General features: G+C 41.4%; 2 protein-coding genes and 1 pseudogene across 5 annotated transcripts in view; 1 reads left to right on the forward strand and 2 right to left on the reverse strand.

The window, feature by feature from the left end:
• Window positions 1-17,273, reverse strand: part of LOC114666113 (spectrin beta chain, non-erythrocytic 1) — a 521,913-nt gene that overhangs the window by 181,289 nt on the left and 323,351 nt on the right. The gene's annotated exons all lie outside the window — the stretch shown is intronic.
• slc29a1a (solute carrier family 29 member 1a) overlaps window positions 1-17,273 on the reverse strand; it is a 198,321-nt gene that overhangs the window by 129,915 nt on the left and 51,133 nt on the right. The window contains exon 2 of one of the 4 annotated variants that reach the window (XM_051919213.1): window positions 14,153-14,282. The exons of the other annotated variants lie outside the window; for them this stretch is intronic. The gene's annotated coding sequence lies outside the window, so the exon portion shown is untranslated. The remainder of the gene's footprint in view (window positions 1-14,152; window positions 14,283-17,273) is intronic. 4 annotated transcript variants of the gene reach the window in all.
• Window positions 8,717-11,571, forward strand: LOC127525928 (uncharacterized; annotated as a pseudogene).

The raw sequence follows: 17,273 nt of genomic DNA on the forward strand, positions 1-17,273 counted from the left end.
GTAAACCAAAAATATACCTTATAACTGTGGGCAAGCCCACGTTTTCTGACCAAATCCAAGCTTGACTGTTCCTTTTCCTGTTTTGAAAATGCGTCGGCATGCAGTTATACAGAAGTCCCATTGAGCAGCCCTGTCTGAGCTGTCTGATGTTTTAAGTGAGCTGTTCAACACTTCCTCAAGCAGCTTTGAGTACTGGGAGGAAGTTTTGAAAGATGATTGAGGGCCTTATTCCTCTCTTTAAAGTTAACTAATAATAGAATCAATCAGTCTCTTCTATTTCAGGATGACCATTAATCAATCAGTCATTCAGTAACTGAAGTAATCAATCACTCAGTCACTTTCTAAAACTCCACTAAGCACCTGGGTTTATACCAGCCCAGGTACTCTCTTGTTGCATGGCAGTAACCACTGTCATCACCATCATCATTGTTTTAAACTTCTTATCCTGATGAAGTTCTTTGTAGCAACATGCTTAGGTAGGCTGTAGGATGACCAGGCCAGTCAATCCTCAGAAACATCTTCAAACACCTCCTAGGTAATTCAGTCACCCCATGCCAGCAGAGGGTTATAATCCCTCCAGCAAGTCCTGAGCCTGCCAGAGGTCATCTCCTGTTGGGCTGCACCTTGTACAACTTACATAAGAGGTGCCCAAGTGAGTTCTAACTTCATTCTAGAACACTTCAGCGGACTCTTCTCAATTTGGAGAAGCAGGCATTCTACTCTGATGTCCTCCTGTATTGTTCCCATATTATAGGGAGTCAGCCTAACAGCCATGTTCAAGATCCTTATTTGACCTGCTTGTACATGCAGTGTCACTCTTGGTCACTACAAAGAGCTTATAACTACAGATGAAGATGGAGAATTCGAAAGCTTTATCTTATGACGTTGGTCCTTCCTTTCTACAGTGGTCTAGTGCAACATCCACAAAATTGCTGTTGCTGTTTCAAGTCTTGCAACCAACTCTTCCCTTACTCCTGTACTTGAACTCCTTCACTTTAGACAAATTCTCAACTCATACCTGCAGGGGACAGGCCACTCTTTTCAGGGACCAAGACCTCATATATGGAGGTACTAATTTTCATCCAAACTGCATCTGACTTGTAAACCAAGACCACCATCAGATTAGACCAACAGGACAACATCGGCTTGTAAACAGCAGAGATGTCACCCTTACGTTTCCAAACTAGATCTTCTCCAACCCACAGGGACACCTTAATATCCCATCTAGTAGCAGATAAAAGAGCAACCTTGGTTGAGCAGAGCACCCACACTTCACAGACTTGAGCTAGTCACAAGCATGTGGACACAACTCTCTTTTTCTGCAAATAAAGAGACTGGATGGTACACACCAGAATTTCCAGAACTCCATAATCTTAGAACCCACAATATTCTACAAGGTACTGCAAAAAAAACCATAACTTTTTTAATCCACAACACAAATGTAGACAGGAGTGGCAAATTCCCATGACCTCTGAAATACCCATGCAGGAGTTTCAAAGAGCTGGTTCACTGGTCCATGGTGAGGATGTAATCCACATTTCTCCTTCTGGATCAGAGGTTCATCTATTTGATAAAGTCTCCATTCAAGCACACCGGCATAGGCTTTTCTACTTGTGTGATCCCTTTGTAATTGCCACACATTCTTTTCTCCCTGTTGTTAAAAATTGGACTACCACCCAAGTCTTCCAGTTCGGAGACACTGTCCCTGTCCTCCATGCAATGTTATGTATCAAAATACCCAGTAAAGCAGAACTTGTTCCGAATAGAGGCATCCACTAGTCGTTCCTCACTACCCATTTGGGTCTGTTCAGCTGACCGACTGAGTTGCAGTCACCTCAGCAATACTACAAAGTTAGTCATTGATCTTTAGCCCCAGATACTCTGGTACCACATACTCTTATGAGCATCCATGTGTTAGACCTTTAATGAATACCACATGAAAAACAATTCACCACTTAGGTGTTTCCATCATTGTCTATGTGAATGTTGATGTTATGAATTTTTAATCTTTATCCATCTCCAAACATCACAGTTCTAAGTATTATGGCCACGAGAAATCAGAGGGCAACTGAAAGACAAGAACAACTATCAGTAACATAAGCCAATAATCACAAGACAAAATTGAAGTCAGAGGTAGAGCAGAGAGGTCAAAGACCAAAGAAACAAAACAAAGATTTATTTTTTTCAAAAAACGTTTCAAGGGTTTTGGAATCCAAGCATACCCCTGGATGACCTTTTATCCCCTCATGATGTGATTGACAGGCCATGACCTCTGAAGACATGCCCAGTCTGTAACAGTCCTAGCAATGAAAATCAATAGTGCTTCCAAATGGTGGCGATATAACGGACCAAATCACAAATGGAAATTAAAACAATAGCTATATTTCAAACATAAATGAACCCAATAGATACTTACAGGAATAAAAAACCCCAACAGAAGCAAATGATATTCAAAATAAGAGTCCTTGACACTAAGAACTGTTGTATACAAATTCGATCATCACATAATCCAAGGAAGAGAGGACAGTAATCAATTTAAATAAAAAAACAGTCAATCATTTTGTAAAACGTACTATCAAATGTCACAAGATGAAGCTCAGTCAGACATTTGTATATACAGGGGTGGGCAAAGGTAGGTTCACAGTTGTGATGTGAAACACAGAGTTTATTCTTGTATTATTAATTATTTATTATTCATTGTATTATTTATTTGCATTATTTGTCTTCTTCTTCTTAAAGCTATTGAGCTAATAAAGCTATTGTAGTAAATCATTACCTGCATGTTCCATACAAACAACTATAAGCCTACTTCTGCCCACCCCTGTGTATGTATTGGAGTCAGACATTCGCCCACCTCCTGAACATCTAAATCCTGTTTGAATTCCCATTTAGTCAAGTTTTGTTTTTCCATAAACATTGTTATGTTTTTTTAGGATGCTGTTCCATCCATTAGTCATTCATTTTTGAACTCTTTATTTTCTTGACAGGGTCATATGTTTCCACTTATTCAGACATTCATTTTCTTCACCTGTGTGCCATGTACTAGATTTCATTCACAATTTGTTAATTTCCATAAAAGTAAAGTGAAGGGATAATACTGCTGCATAACAGCCCTAAAGTTCAAGATTTGAATTCCAGTCTTGTGAGTTTATGTGTAGATTTTGCATGTTTTCACCCTGTTTGAATGGGTTTTATCCGTCATCTCAAAGCTGTGTGTTAATTGTTGTCTCTCTGGGTGTGTTGTCTCCTGCTTTGTACTCAGTGCTTTCAGTGTAGGTTTCGCCTCATGGTATAACACTAACTACAGCAACTGAACCCCGAGACTTTAGGATTTGTGAGAAAATTAAAGTACTCAGGAAAAAACCCACAAGGACAAGGAGAGAATAAGGAAACTCCATACAGACAATTACTGACAAATAGCTCTGTCTATTTCTTTAACTCTTTTGATCCTGTTGTAGGCTGTTGGGGTCCAGAGACTATCCCAGCACATTAGGTACTTGTTACACTGGACACTCACATTGGTAATCATCATTCAGGTTGAGTCACTTTAACATCATTTAATTTTATTTCCAAATTTTTGTGAAGATACTTCAGTAATCAGAAAAAGAAAGAAAGAAAGAAAGATCAAGCAAACTTCATACAGTACCATTTGGCAGATCAGCCTATCCCAGCAGCATCAGGCACAAGGCAAGAGCCCACGCTGGACACCATTTCAGTCCATTGCTGAGCACACACACATTTAATTCACCAGCCCAAGTTAATCCAGACAGAAATAGGCATAGTTCACACAGAAAGTAACTAGATCACTATTCAGATCTGGTCTCCTGAAGCCATCAAGCAGCATTAACAACACTGTCAACCCGACACCCTAGATAGAGGCTTTTTACAATCAATAAATAAAAAGAAATGAAATACTGTATACATGAGAGTTAAGTCAATAATTATACACACTTTTATGATCATTTTATTTGGATTGGCTGTATAGCTTTCCATGAAACACGGTGTGTCTACTGTCACTGTGGAAAAATATCGATTTTGATCAGTCAGTTCCTCATGTCGTTTTCTAGGAGTAAACATGGCTGTCTTCATTTGCACCAAAGAAGAGCAGTGAGCAGTGATCAATTATTATTTTATTGGCTGGAGGGGCTAAAATACTCATGGGCTGGGCAGTTTCTTGGTACAGACTTGCTCAATGTTGTTATGGAAGAAGAAGTGGGACACTCATCTCACATTCACTGCTGTGCTTAACACTTGTCCAAACATTTCTGAAGTTCTCGATCCATTTGTAAACTCCACTGTGGTGAAACACTGCCGACCATAAAAAGTGGACCACTGCTGCCTGCTCTTCTCTGGCCATGTCTACTCCTAGGAAACAACAAGAGAAACTGACTGATCAAAGTCGAAACTTTTGTACTATGTTTACAGGCACACCGTGTTTGCACATGTGTGTGGGGAGAGCTATACAGCCAACCCAAAACAATTACCATAAAAGTGCAGATAATTATTACCCTTGTACAACAGATGGTGAAAGGCATCATACAACAGATAATTAGAAGTACAGAAAAACAATATATTGTAAAATAAATGCATACTGTAAATAGAAAGATAATCTTCTTTTGGCTGCTCCCATTTAGGTTTCGCCACAGCGGATCATCCATCTCCATCTATCCCCCGTCTTTTACATCATTTTCTGCCTTCATGTCCTCCCTCACCACATCCATAAACCTCCTCTTTGGCCTTCGTCTTTTCTTCTTGCCAGGCGATTCCCTCCACAACATTCTTTTCCTGATGTTCCCCTCATCTCTCCTCTACACATGCCCAAACCATCTCAATCTAGCCTGTCTCACTCGGCCACCAAACTGTCGTACCTGTGCTGTCCCTCTAATATACTCACTCCTAATCCTCTCTACCCTCATTACTCTGATTGAAAATCATAGCATCTTCAGCTCCACCATTTCCAGCTCTACCTCCTGTCTTTCTGTCAGTGCCACTGTCTCCAAACCATACAACATAGCTGGTCTCACTACTGTTTGATAGGCCTTCCCTTTCACTCTAGCAGGTACTCTTCTATCACAAATCACTCCTGCTACTCTTCTCCACCCAGTCCACTCTCTTCTTCGCCTCTTGGCTCAGTGCTTGTCGTCTTCCAGTCAGCACAATGCATCATCCTAGCTTCATCCACAATGGTTCCTGGTTGAAAGAAAAGTACGTACATACCCTGGAGCAGAAGCTAAAAAAGGCATCAGGAACTACAAATGACCAGAGTTCATGTGGTGGGAATGCTACAAAAGTTTGTGAGCTTCTAATAAGTCCCTGGTTCCTGAAAAACATTCCTGCAGTGGAAAGCACCTGTACAGAGCCCAGAGTTACATTAATAACGGATACAATAGTGATGAAACAAATGGACAGCAAGAGTAAACATGGTGACTACTGGCTACTAACTTGATTGTAGTAACTTTGAGCCATTTATTGTAATTTGTTATACACTGATGTGTAGCATGACAAGTTAGTATCTTTAGATTTTGTGTTTTTTGATTTTTTCTGTGTCATATGTTTATGCGTTACATATGTGTCTTTATTATCTTTCTATTTAGATTTATATTATACTAGGGGGCTCTGCCCCCTGCTCACTTCACTTGCCAACCCCTGGACGGGCACTACACTCTAGCCACTTCGCGGCTGTGCCACTCACGTATGGGGAAGCGGATGTACAATTAGAACAAATTGCTATTTTCATGGGAATTGTTACATATGCATAATAGTACTAACTATTATAATGAGTAATTAACCATAGTAAAAAATAGTAAAACGTAATAAATTGAAAGAAAACTATGTTTCATGTTGCATTACAGGTATTCGTTGCATTGTACGTTTTCGTTCTGTTTGACTTTGAAATTAACACGCAAATACTTTTTAAACTTACTCTTTTACTGTAAAACTTTAGTAAAAACAATCTTTTGAATGAACTTTTTGTCAATATCGAATTGAATTTTGATTCTGTGTTTGGACTTGCATCATGACAATACCATGTATCACACTGCCCGTGAGTGAAAATCGTTTCTTTCTCTCAAATAAGTAAGCTCTGACTTTATCGAATGTTTGTCCCTGTGATTTGTTCATTGTCATAGAAAAAGCTTTTGTAACGGGAAACTGTAAACAGTTTTAATATGAATGGCATATCAAGATCTCCTTTGGTGTCTAATGTTATCCCCTGAAGATGTACTACATTACCTTTCTTGTCACCTGTTAAACTTTTACATGTCAGAATTGTTTGACCAATTTTGAATACAACTAATCTTGTCCTATTGCATAGCCAATCACTCAGACATAAATTATGCAATAACATTACAATACATCCTTCTTTAAACAGTAATTTGTGTGGTGGAAGACCGGACGGTGTTAACGGTTGTAGATATTCTACGGGATATTGTAAGTTGATGTTTTCAACTTCCGCACCATCACCACCACCAACTATTTCAGCATAGTCTATAGATATGCATTTAACCAATTTGCCATGTAACCGATCGACTATTTCCACGTTAATTCATTTGACTTCAATGCTTCTCAGTGCTAGGATTGCCTGTGTACTCATTTATTTGGTTAATAACCCTTTGGGATGAAATTCTTTAATACGATTTGGACATAATAAGTCTTCTTTTATTTGAAACTTAAAGTGAGGAAAATTTAAAAATTTATAAGAGCTGAGAGCGCAGGAACTATGTCTGAAAAAAGCATTCACATGAATGAGAGGTGAGAGGACCGTGGGTGTTGAAAATGGTTGAGAGGAGGGTGGGACTTGAAAAAATCTCTTGGCAATAGTCTCGACTCAAGATTTTCTTTTATAATAGAGAGATATATTTATATTTATATTATTTATCTATTTACATGAAGGTTCAGCTCTGAGCCCTTTTCTGTTTGCAGTGGTGATGAACAGGTTGACAAGTGAGGTCAGACAGGAATCTCCATGGACTATGATGTTCGCGGATGACATTGTAATCTGTAGTAAGAGTAGATGGCAAGATGAGATGAACCTGGAGAGTTGGAGATACGAACTGGAGAGAAGGGGACTGAAAGTCAGTAGAAGTAAGTAAGTAAGAATGTGTGTGTGTGTGAATGAGAGGGAAGGTGGTGGAAGGGTGCGGCTGGAAGGAGCAGAAGTAGTGAAGGTAGACAAACTTAAATATTTGAGTTTAACAGTCCAAAGTAATGGAGAGTGCTTTTTAACGTTTTGAGTTCTGGAACCAATAGAGGGGAGGTTTGAGTTGACTATTCGAAGGAAAAAAGTTGGTGGCACAGTGACATGGTGATTAGTGCTGCTCTATTGCAGATTGAGGGACCTGCGTTCAGTATTTCCTCCCACATCTCAGTAAACATGTAAGCTCTGTTAATTGGTGAATCTGCATTAGTCAGCTCTCCCTGATGGTTTAATGGTCATTTCCTGTGTTCACCTAGGTTTGCCAGTTAGTGCCACATACTATGACAAGAGTATTTGAATGAGAGCCCCATATGTATTGGACTGGAGTACCTTTTAGGGCTGGTTCGGGCCTTATGTCAGCTTCTTCCATGTGACCATGTAGTACAGTGAGTAGCTTCAGAAAATAGACAGATGGGTGAAAAGACAGCTGCTTTTCTCTTTGGGCTTGTTTATGTTAGGCAGAGTGCACAGAGCAACATGAATCTAAACATTCCAAAATGGAGAAAAAAGTAATCCAGCCGGAAAGCAGTATGGGGCAGAAGAAAAGTAAAGAAAACCTAATGTATCAGCGACTTAAGATGTCAGTTTTATTTTGTCATTTCCTCATAAAGAGTCTTTTATTTCAGAACCATAAAACAGCCCATCCACACCACACCACTCCACACCCTGTCTGGTTTAAAAATAAATACTGGCAAAGGGTAAAATTACACATGCCACACAGGAACAAGCACATCAGAATACATGAAAACAAGTAAAATAAAACTGAAAAGTTGCAAGTAGCTTTTACAAGGGTGGAAAAATAATTCCTAGGACAGCAAGCAATGCAAAATTGAAATAGCTATTTGTACATGGAGCTTTATAGTGTGTCCTTTTCCGACCGAGAGTAAAATTAAGCCATCAAATTAATCAATGCAGAAGAGATCCTCTGATAAAAGAAAACAAAGCATTGAGTACAGAGGTACTTGAGGGGCATTAAGAAAAAGTTATATTGGGCATGGCTAAGATCATTAAAGAGCAACTGGAGCCATCTTAACTTAGTACTGGGGATTTTCCTATGTTGAAACAGCATATACTCTCTCCCTCTGTATATATATAAGTGTGTGTGTGTGTGTGTGTGTGTATGCGTGCCTGTCTGTATTTCTTTAAATATACAGTCCCTGACACAAGTATTGGAATCGCCAGGCCAATTCATTTGTTTTTGCTAAACACTGAAGATATTTGGGTTTGAGATCAAAAAATGAATGTGATATGAGAGTTCAGAAGTTCAGCTTTTATTTCTTTGTATCCACTTCCAGATGTGTTCAATAACATACTGTCGAACATAACACCCAGTTTTAAGGCATGGAAACATATAGGAACAGATAATCTTAAAGCGAAACTTTGCCATGGCCAGTCCCAAGCCCGGATAAGAAAGGAGGAGGGTCGGGCGAGGGGCCGGCAACCCCTCCCCAGAAAAAAAAAAAAAAATCTACTGCTACAAAAACGCCAAGAAGCATAAATACAAACATTACGGTCCTGGGTGAGGATGGACCTATAGCTGGACGATGTATGACGCTGGACAGTGAAAGCCAAAGTCATCTGGAGACCATTAGGGCAATGACCATCATTTCCACCAGGAGCACCACCACCATCGGAACAAGGAATGTATGAACAATGTACAAAACTCGCAAAACAGTGCATGTGGCTGCACAGATGAGAATATTTAACCTCACCATCCTGGGAATCAACAAGTCAAGATGGACTGGCTCCGGCCGCAGACAGCTGACCTCCGGAGAGTTGCTGCTGTTCTTAGGACACAAGCAGGACAATGCACCGCATGCTCAGGGTATGGCCCTGATGCTGTCCATGATAGCCCGGGTAGCACTCCTTAGGTGGGAGACGCACAGCCCACGGAGTCATGATAGCCACCTTCCACATAAAGAACAGCAGGATTAATTTGGACGTGATACAGTAGTACGCCCCAACAAATGACAGTTGCAAGGAAGAGAAGGATGATTTCAACAACCGACTGTGGACTATCATCCAAGATTGACCCAAGCGAAATATTATCATTGTTATGGGTGATTTTAATGCCAAGATTGGCAGCAAAAACAAGGGCTATCAGGAGATCATGGGGCAGCAAGGTTTAGGTCAGATGAACAACAACGGGGAGAGATTTTCTGACCTATGCGCCACAAGCAACCTGATCATTGGAGGGAGCTTCTTCCATCACAGAAGGATACACAAGCCGACTGACCATATGAGCATAGTCAGGAAGTTCCAGAGATCTCTTCAGGATGTGCTGTACTTGTCAAGCAAGAAGCAGATGTTGCTTCAGACCATTATCTCCTTGTAGTATGGTTGAAACTCAAGTTAAAAAAGAACTAGTATGGAAGTCCTGGCCAACGCAAGTGATATAACAGCACCCTGATGAAGGACAACAACAAACGAGAAGAATTCAGTATCACCTTCTCCAGCAAGTTGCAAGTACTACAAGAACTGCTGGAAGAAGAGATGGTTAGTGAAAAGTGGCAGAGAGTGAAAGAAGCAGTGACATCAACATGCCAAGAAGTGCTGAGCCCTGAAACACATAACCACAAGGAGTGGATTTCAACAGAGACATGGAAGAAAGTAAAAGAGAGGAAAACAAAAAAGGCAGCAGTAAATAATAGCAGATTGAGAGCTACAAAAGCCAAGGCACAATAGGAATATACAGAAGCAAACAGGAAGGTTAAACACAGATTAGACAAATGAAACTACATAGAGATCCTGGCAACAGAGGCTGAAGAACCAGCTCACCATGCCAATACACGGGACATGTATGCCACCATCCAGAAGCTCTCAGGAAAATACACCAGGCCAGAGAAGCCAGTGAAAGACAAAGATGGTAGAGCAATACCAGATGAGGAGGGGCAGAAGAACAGATGTGTGGAGCACTGTGAGGAATGACCCAGTGGTCATTCAACCAGCAGCTGATGATCTGCCAGTAGACTGCAGTGCACCCACAAAGGAGTGGATCTGCAGTGCCATCAAGCAGCTAAGAAACAGCAAGGCTGCAGGACCCAACAGCATCCCAGCAGAGGCACTGAAGGCTGACATGGAAACCAGCATGGAGCTGCTGCACCCCGTCTTTGGCAAGATATGGGAAGTGGACAAGGTGCCGACAGAATGGAAAGAAGGTCACCTCATTAAGCTCCCAAAGAAAGGCAATCTCAGTTCTTGCTCAAACTACAGAGGGATAACACTATTGTCCATCCCAGGAAAAGTGTTCAACCACGTCCTGCTTAACAGTATGAAAGATGCAGTAGACCCACAACTGCAAGATAAACCAGCTGGTTTTCTCAAGGACAGGTTCTGCATTGACTAGATTGCAACACTGCCCATCATTTTAGAGCAGTTGCTGGAATGGAACTCACCTCTCTACATCAACTTCATTGACTACGAGAAGGCATTTGACAACGTGGATAGACAGACCCTCTGGAAGTTACTGAGACACCATGAAGTGCCAGAGAAGATCACGAATATCATCAGGAACTCCTACGAGGGGATGATCTGAAGGATAGTGCATGGTGGGCGACTCACAGATGCCTTTCAAGTACAAACGGAAGTGAGGCAATGCTGTTTGCTATCACCCTTCATGTTCCTGCTGGCAATAGATTGGGTCATGAAGACATACACAGTCCAGAAGTGAAACGGCATCCAGTGGACACTCTGGACGGAACTGGATGACCTCAACTTTGCGCTTGACCTGGTCCTGCTTTCATATTCCCAGCAACAAATGCAGGAAAAGACCAGCATCGTCTTGATCCTCAGCATAAACAGAGGTAATAGTAAGGTGCTAAAGGTCAACACAGCCAGTACATTGTCAACCACGCTGGAAGGAGAGCCGCTAGAAGAGGTGGACAACTTTAACTACCTTGACAGATAGGGTGGGACAGATGTAGATGTTAGAACCCAAATCAGCAAGGTGAGGGCGGCTTTTATTCAGCCGAAGAACATCTGGAGATCCTCTTAAATCAACACCAACACCAAGGTCAGAGTCTTTAACACCATTGTGAAGCCTATCTTACTTTATGGAGCCGAAACTTGGAGAACCAGTATCACCACCATGAAGAGAATCTAGGTTTTCATCAACACCTTGAGGGATTCTCAAGATCCACTGGCCGGACAAGATCAGCAATGAAGACCTGTGGCAACAAATTAAACAGCAGCCCGTTGGAGACGACATCCTACAAGGATGCTGGAGGTAGATTGGACACACCCTCTGCAGACCCACAACCAGCAGCACAAGACAAACCCTCACCTGGAACACAAAAGGGAAGAGGAAGAGGGGTTGGCAAAAAAACACCTGACGCCGTGACCTGGAGGCAGACATGAGGGGGACTGGCCACTCATGAGGACAGCTGTAGAAACTTGCCCAGGACCAAAAAGACTAGAGGGAGCTGATTGCTGACCTATGCCCCAGACGGACCACAGGCAGAGATGATGATGATGATGAATCTTAAAGCAAGTTTTAGTGAATAACACTTGATATTTAACTGCATATCCCTTGGTTGCAATTCCTGAATCAAGCCTGTGACTCATCGACATCACCAAATAGTTGGTTTCTTGTTATGTCCTGCTTGTCCAGGCTGTTACCGCAGCCTCTTTCAGCTCTTGTTTGTTTTATTTTTTCCCTCTAGTCTCCTCTTCATGCTCTGTTGGGTTAACGCCTTGTAATTGGCTTGAATGGTGGATTGTAATACCTTCCCTCCATCCTGTGAAAGTTGTTGGTGATGACTCTGATGATTTCTTTTGGTTTTTTTCTTCATAGCTCTCACAATGTCTCTGCCATCAGCTCTTGTTGTTTTCTTTGACTGACGTGTCTGATGTCTGTTGCTTAGAACACCAGTGGTTTCTTTCTTTCTAAGAATGTTCCAATTTGTTGAATTGACTGTATCTAAAGCTTGTGCAATGCCCTGGATTGATTTTTCCTCTTTTCTCAGCTTTAAAATATTTGCTCATCTCCCATTGACAACACTCTGGTCTTCATGTTGATTCATCCTTTTTAACAACAAATGCAGTCTTCAAAGGTGAAACCCAAAGTTAAAACCAAGAATTCACATTTAGGGTCATTTATTATTAAAACAATCAGTCTAACAGGACACGACCATCAGTCACATATTCCTATAGTTTTGCTGGCCTAAAAATTGGGTGGTCCACTACAAAAGGTGCTAAATTCTCTGTTATTTAACACATCTAGATGTTAACACCAGGCAAAAAAAGCTGAAAGTCATCTCATTCTCATTATTCATTCATCTCAAACCTTCATATCTTCAGTGTATAGCAAAAACAAATGAATTGGCCTTGCTGTTGCAATATTTTTGGAAGGAACACTATATATATACATACTGCATAACTATACCTTATGTACACACACAATTATTAATATAATATACTAATATTAATATTAATATATTTACATACTAGACACTCTACCTGTTGAAGACAGGTAATGGAGTATTTTAAAAATATTTGCTATCTCTAGGCCTCTCAGCGCCTTTCCTCTGTTTCTGCGTGTGTCTGAACCTTTCTTCACTTGCACTCTGTCTCTCGAGTTCGTTCCCGTAAAGCCTGCTTCTCAGACTCTCTCGTTATTATCGAGACGGCTTTCTCACCCCCTGCCCACTTTTATACTTGCCATCTTTAACGGTGACTCTCCACATGCCTCCCATGTCATTTCTCCTATCTGTGCATCTCACTCTCGCACTTCCTCTTCTGTTGCATCGCCAAAGTCAAACTGACCAATCAGATTGCCCAGAGGAATTGGACACACGGACTTTAGTATTTTACTATATAGTAGATAGGTATACAGTATATATGTTTACTGTATACTCCGTAGATAGACAGATACATAGAAAGGCACTATATAATAGATAGATAGATAGATAGATAGATAGATAGATAGATAGAGCTCTTTGCCCCTTGTCATGCACTATACAATGTAAATTAATATAAACATTTCATGGTCTCATCTTGCTGGTGCTATAATGTTTTTTGAGGGTCTTATACAACTTAGCTTTTATTTTTACATATTTTGTATTAATTGGTATTATTTTCTTGTTGTTGCTTGCTTATTATTCTTTCAAAAGCGCTTTGGGGTAACAACCTTTTTTGTAAAACGATTGACTTTGATTCCTGGGTAGCATCTTCGGCTTTGTTATTTCTGGTTGATTAGTTTTCTGATTTTTTGACCACTGCCCGTATATATTTTTTTAACTATGTCTTGGATAGGTGAAAACTCTTGAATCCACACTCTTGATTCTCAGTTGTCAGTTATATGCAAAGGCTCTCAGGGTTCCAGCAAATATACAGGGTGGCCTACGAAAACGTGTCCCACCTCTAACGAGACAACTGTGTTACGGCACAGACTGAGGCAGAGGCACGTATTTAAATAAAACACACTTTTATTTTTCTTCAGCCGTGAGGCACGCCTTCCCCGTGTCCCACAGGCCCAACACAGTTCAACAAGCACTTAAATATAGCACACCAAACAACACTTTCCTTCCACTTTGGCACCACCATTCCTCCTAGGCAACCTCGTCCTCTTCCTCCCGATTCTGGCCCTCGAGTGGTGGTGGCTGGCCTTTTTTATACCCCACCCGGAAGCATTCCAGGTGCTTGATCACCTGGCCCTAATTGCATTTCTGGGTGGGGCTAAAGATTTGACCAGCCGGGCTGCAGACTCCATGCAGCTCCCCCTGGCGGCCATCCGAGCCCCCAACCAGGCTGTGGAGGACTCCATCTCCCATGGAGCCATGCGCCAGGTTAGGGAATCATCGTCTGCCAGGGAGGCTGCCACCAAGCATCCCAGGGAAGGTATTGAGCTGTCCATGGTAGCTCCCCCGGAACAGATGCAGTAGGGGAGTCCCTGCCAGGCCTGGGACCCGGCTGTCCATTACAGTGGCGAAGAGAAAAATGATCAACTTTGGTACTCACATTTACAGAAAATACTGAAAGTGGTCTCCTTGTGCATCAATACATCTCTACAAGGCAGGTGACATGACCGCAGCCACCTATCGGGCGGGAGTTGTCTCGGTGGAGGTGGGCCACTTTTTCGTGGGCAACCCTGTATAAGAAATGTATTTATGGTAGCAAAGAGGCCTCAGGAGCATACAATGCAAAATTGCTGGTCTTGCACTGTAATCACAGGTATGTTAACAATTCTTTGTTCAGACAATGTTTTTATCAGTATGACTATATGAGAGCATCTTTAGAATACGATAGCTGATAACATCCATCCATCCATCCATTTTCCAACCCGCTGAATCCGAACACAGGGTCACGGGGGTCTGCTGGAGCCAATCCCAGCCAACACAGGGCACAAGGCAGGAACCAATCCCGGGCAGGGTGCCAACCTACCGCAGGACACACACAAACAAACCCATACACCAAGCACACACTAGGGCCAATTTAGAATCGCCAATCCACCTAACCTGCATGTCTTTGGACTGTGGGAGGAAACCCATGCAGACACGGGAAGAACATGCAAACTCTACGCAGGGAGGACCCAGGAAGTGAACCCAGGTCCCCAGGTCTCCCAACTGCGAGGCAGCAGCGCTACCCACTGCGCCACCGTGCCGCCCTAGCTGATAACATGCACATTGTAAATAAGCAAGCACATTAATTTAAAAATTTAAAGGAGGATACTCTAAACATTAATAATGGGATATATTCATGGTGCGGTGACCCAAGGTCCAGGGCTACTTCCTAGAGAAGTGTCTGCATGCTTTAAAGCAGATGGACGAAAGTCAGTCTAAAGCTCCTTTGTTTTATTGGTACTCTTATGTCATCCTTTCAAGGATACGCTGAACACAGCTGCATTGCTTAGAACAACATTTGCTTATTTAAAACATTTACAAGACCTTGTGAGTCTAACAGTCCGCCATGCTAACATGTTATAAAAAGATCTTTCATCTTCCACTCTTACTAAAAACTTTTTACTGCCATATTTTTCTAGTCAGGACCTAAGATAGTACTGGATGAGTAAAAAAAAAATGACCTAAGATGGAGGCTGAGAGCTGGCTAAGCAGGAGAACTTTAAGTGGTTTCCTGGACTCCGCTATATTATAAAGTATTGAGGAAACCATAGAATTAACAGAAAGAATTAATGTAAAATATAAAAAAGGAACACGTCAACCTATTTTTTCTGCAATTTTTATTGACTTAGCATAAAAAAAAGTATAAGGAAGGACTGTCGTTTTTATTGTGGTGATTGTAACCCAAGCTGCTGTACACGCTGCATAAAGAAGGTCTGGGGTGGCTGGTTTTTGTAGTCAAATCATATTTAGAAAAAGCTGAGTGACTCTGGTAATTATAAATTCATGTTAAACGATTCTGATGTGGCAGAGGACTTCACTAGGAATTAAAATCTCACTTGGTTTAAATAACATATGGTGACAAATCATGCTCTGATTCTTGCTCTCTAAAATCAAAACTAATTGTCTGTTGATGACATACGTGGGTGACAAATGGAATATCAGCAAAATTAGATAGTTGTACAGAGGCTGTCAACAGCTGTCACTAAAGAGAAGGAACTTTAAGCCTGAGTCAGACATTTAGTGATGTTATGGCTGCGTTTAGTGATAAAGTAAAAAGGAATGTGAGGAATGAGTTGACCACTGGGCATACTCTGAATAAAAACATGCTTGTTTTACAACTTGTGATTTGCCGTCAGCATGACCTGCTGTATGTGGACATATTCGCAAAGCTTAGCAGCATATAGCACCTTTGACACGGAGTCACAAATCAAAGTGTGCAACACAAGCAAGTGCAGGTTTGGTGACTGCTTTAAACACTAAGCAGTGGGCAGATTTAAAGTCACAAGTTTGTGGGCAGCACATTTGCCCGAGGAGGTTAAAACAAGGGACTTTATAAAAACAACGTAAATTTACAGCAACACTAGGCGCAAGACTGTCACGCATGGATAAAAAAATAAATTAAAAAAAAAGATTTTAGTTGTTAATAAAAACATTTTTTCATTCATAGGCAGCCTCCACATGAAAGGTTTTTAAAAACAAGTAAAGCAGGACAAAACAAGAAACCAACCACTTGGTGATGTCGATGAGTCACAAAACATTGAACTAATTCTTTATTCCAATTTACTTTGTTAATTTCAGCATGTAGATCAGCCTTCCATTTGCCCTTCCACTTGGCCGTGTTTTAATGTGGAGTGACACTGAAGGTAAACTGATGTCACGTGTCACTTGTGGTGCTGAAGAGCCCCCCCCCCTGTGACTGACCTCTTCATTTCTGGGTAATATCCAATAACATGCTAAACCATGCGCGGGAGGCCAGGGGCTATACTGGCAGCAGTGGGTACAAAAGCGGACCTGCTTTATGCGGACATATTAGCGAAGCCTAGCTGCATATAGCACATTTCACATGGAGTCGCAAATCAAATTATGCAACACAAGGAACAAGGAAGGCAGGAAACAAGCCTGGGAAGGACAGATGCGTACTCGCAATAGGCACATTTGGGGTTGTCAGTCAATTTGCTGACATGTGATTAGACTGTGAGGAGAAACTGGATTCTCAAGAGGAAATATACATGAGGAACAACAAGAGCTTCATTTTCGTATTTACTAGTAATTTGCTAGAAATGATTCAGTGCCATTCAACACAAATGATCTCTTGGCCAGAAGAACTTTAAGCCTGGAATTGGGGCAAAGGTTTAAGTGTCTTAAGGAACAGAAACCAGAATTAACAGACGGGGGGATGGGTGGGTGAGGGGGACAAGAGGTATGAAAGTGGGGGCTGTATAGTATTTTGAAGTAGCCAAGCCAGTCTACCTGATAGACAGGATCGACACACGTAAGGCACATTCAGAAGCTGTCTACATTTTGTGTACTTTGGTACTCTTTATTCTCCCTGTGTTATTCCCTACCTCGTTTTTCTTACAGTATATAAAATGAATTCGTTTTGTGCCTTTTAGCCCCCATTCTGGATGTGAAGGGTCACTTTTACATTTACATTTACAACATTTAGCAGACGCTCTTATCCAGAGCGACTTACAACAGTACTTAGTAGTCTACGACTGTTCTTCAGTCTTTAAGGCTAG

The sequence above is a fragment of the Erpetoichthys calabaricus genome, chromosome 15 (genome assembly GCF_900747795.2).
Source record: "Erpetoichthys calabaricus chromosome 15, fErpCal1.3, whole genome shotgun sequence".
NCBI lineage: Eukaryota > Metazoa > Chordata > Cladistia > Polypteriformes > Polypteridae > Erpetoichthys > Erpetoichthys calabaricus.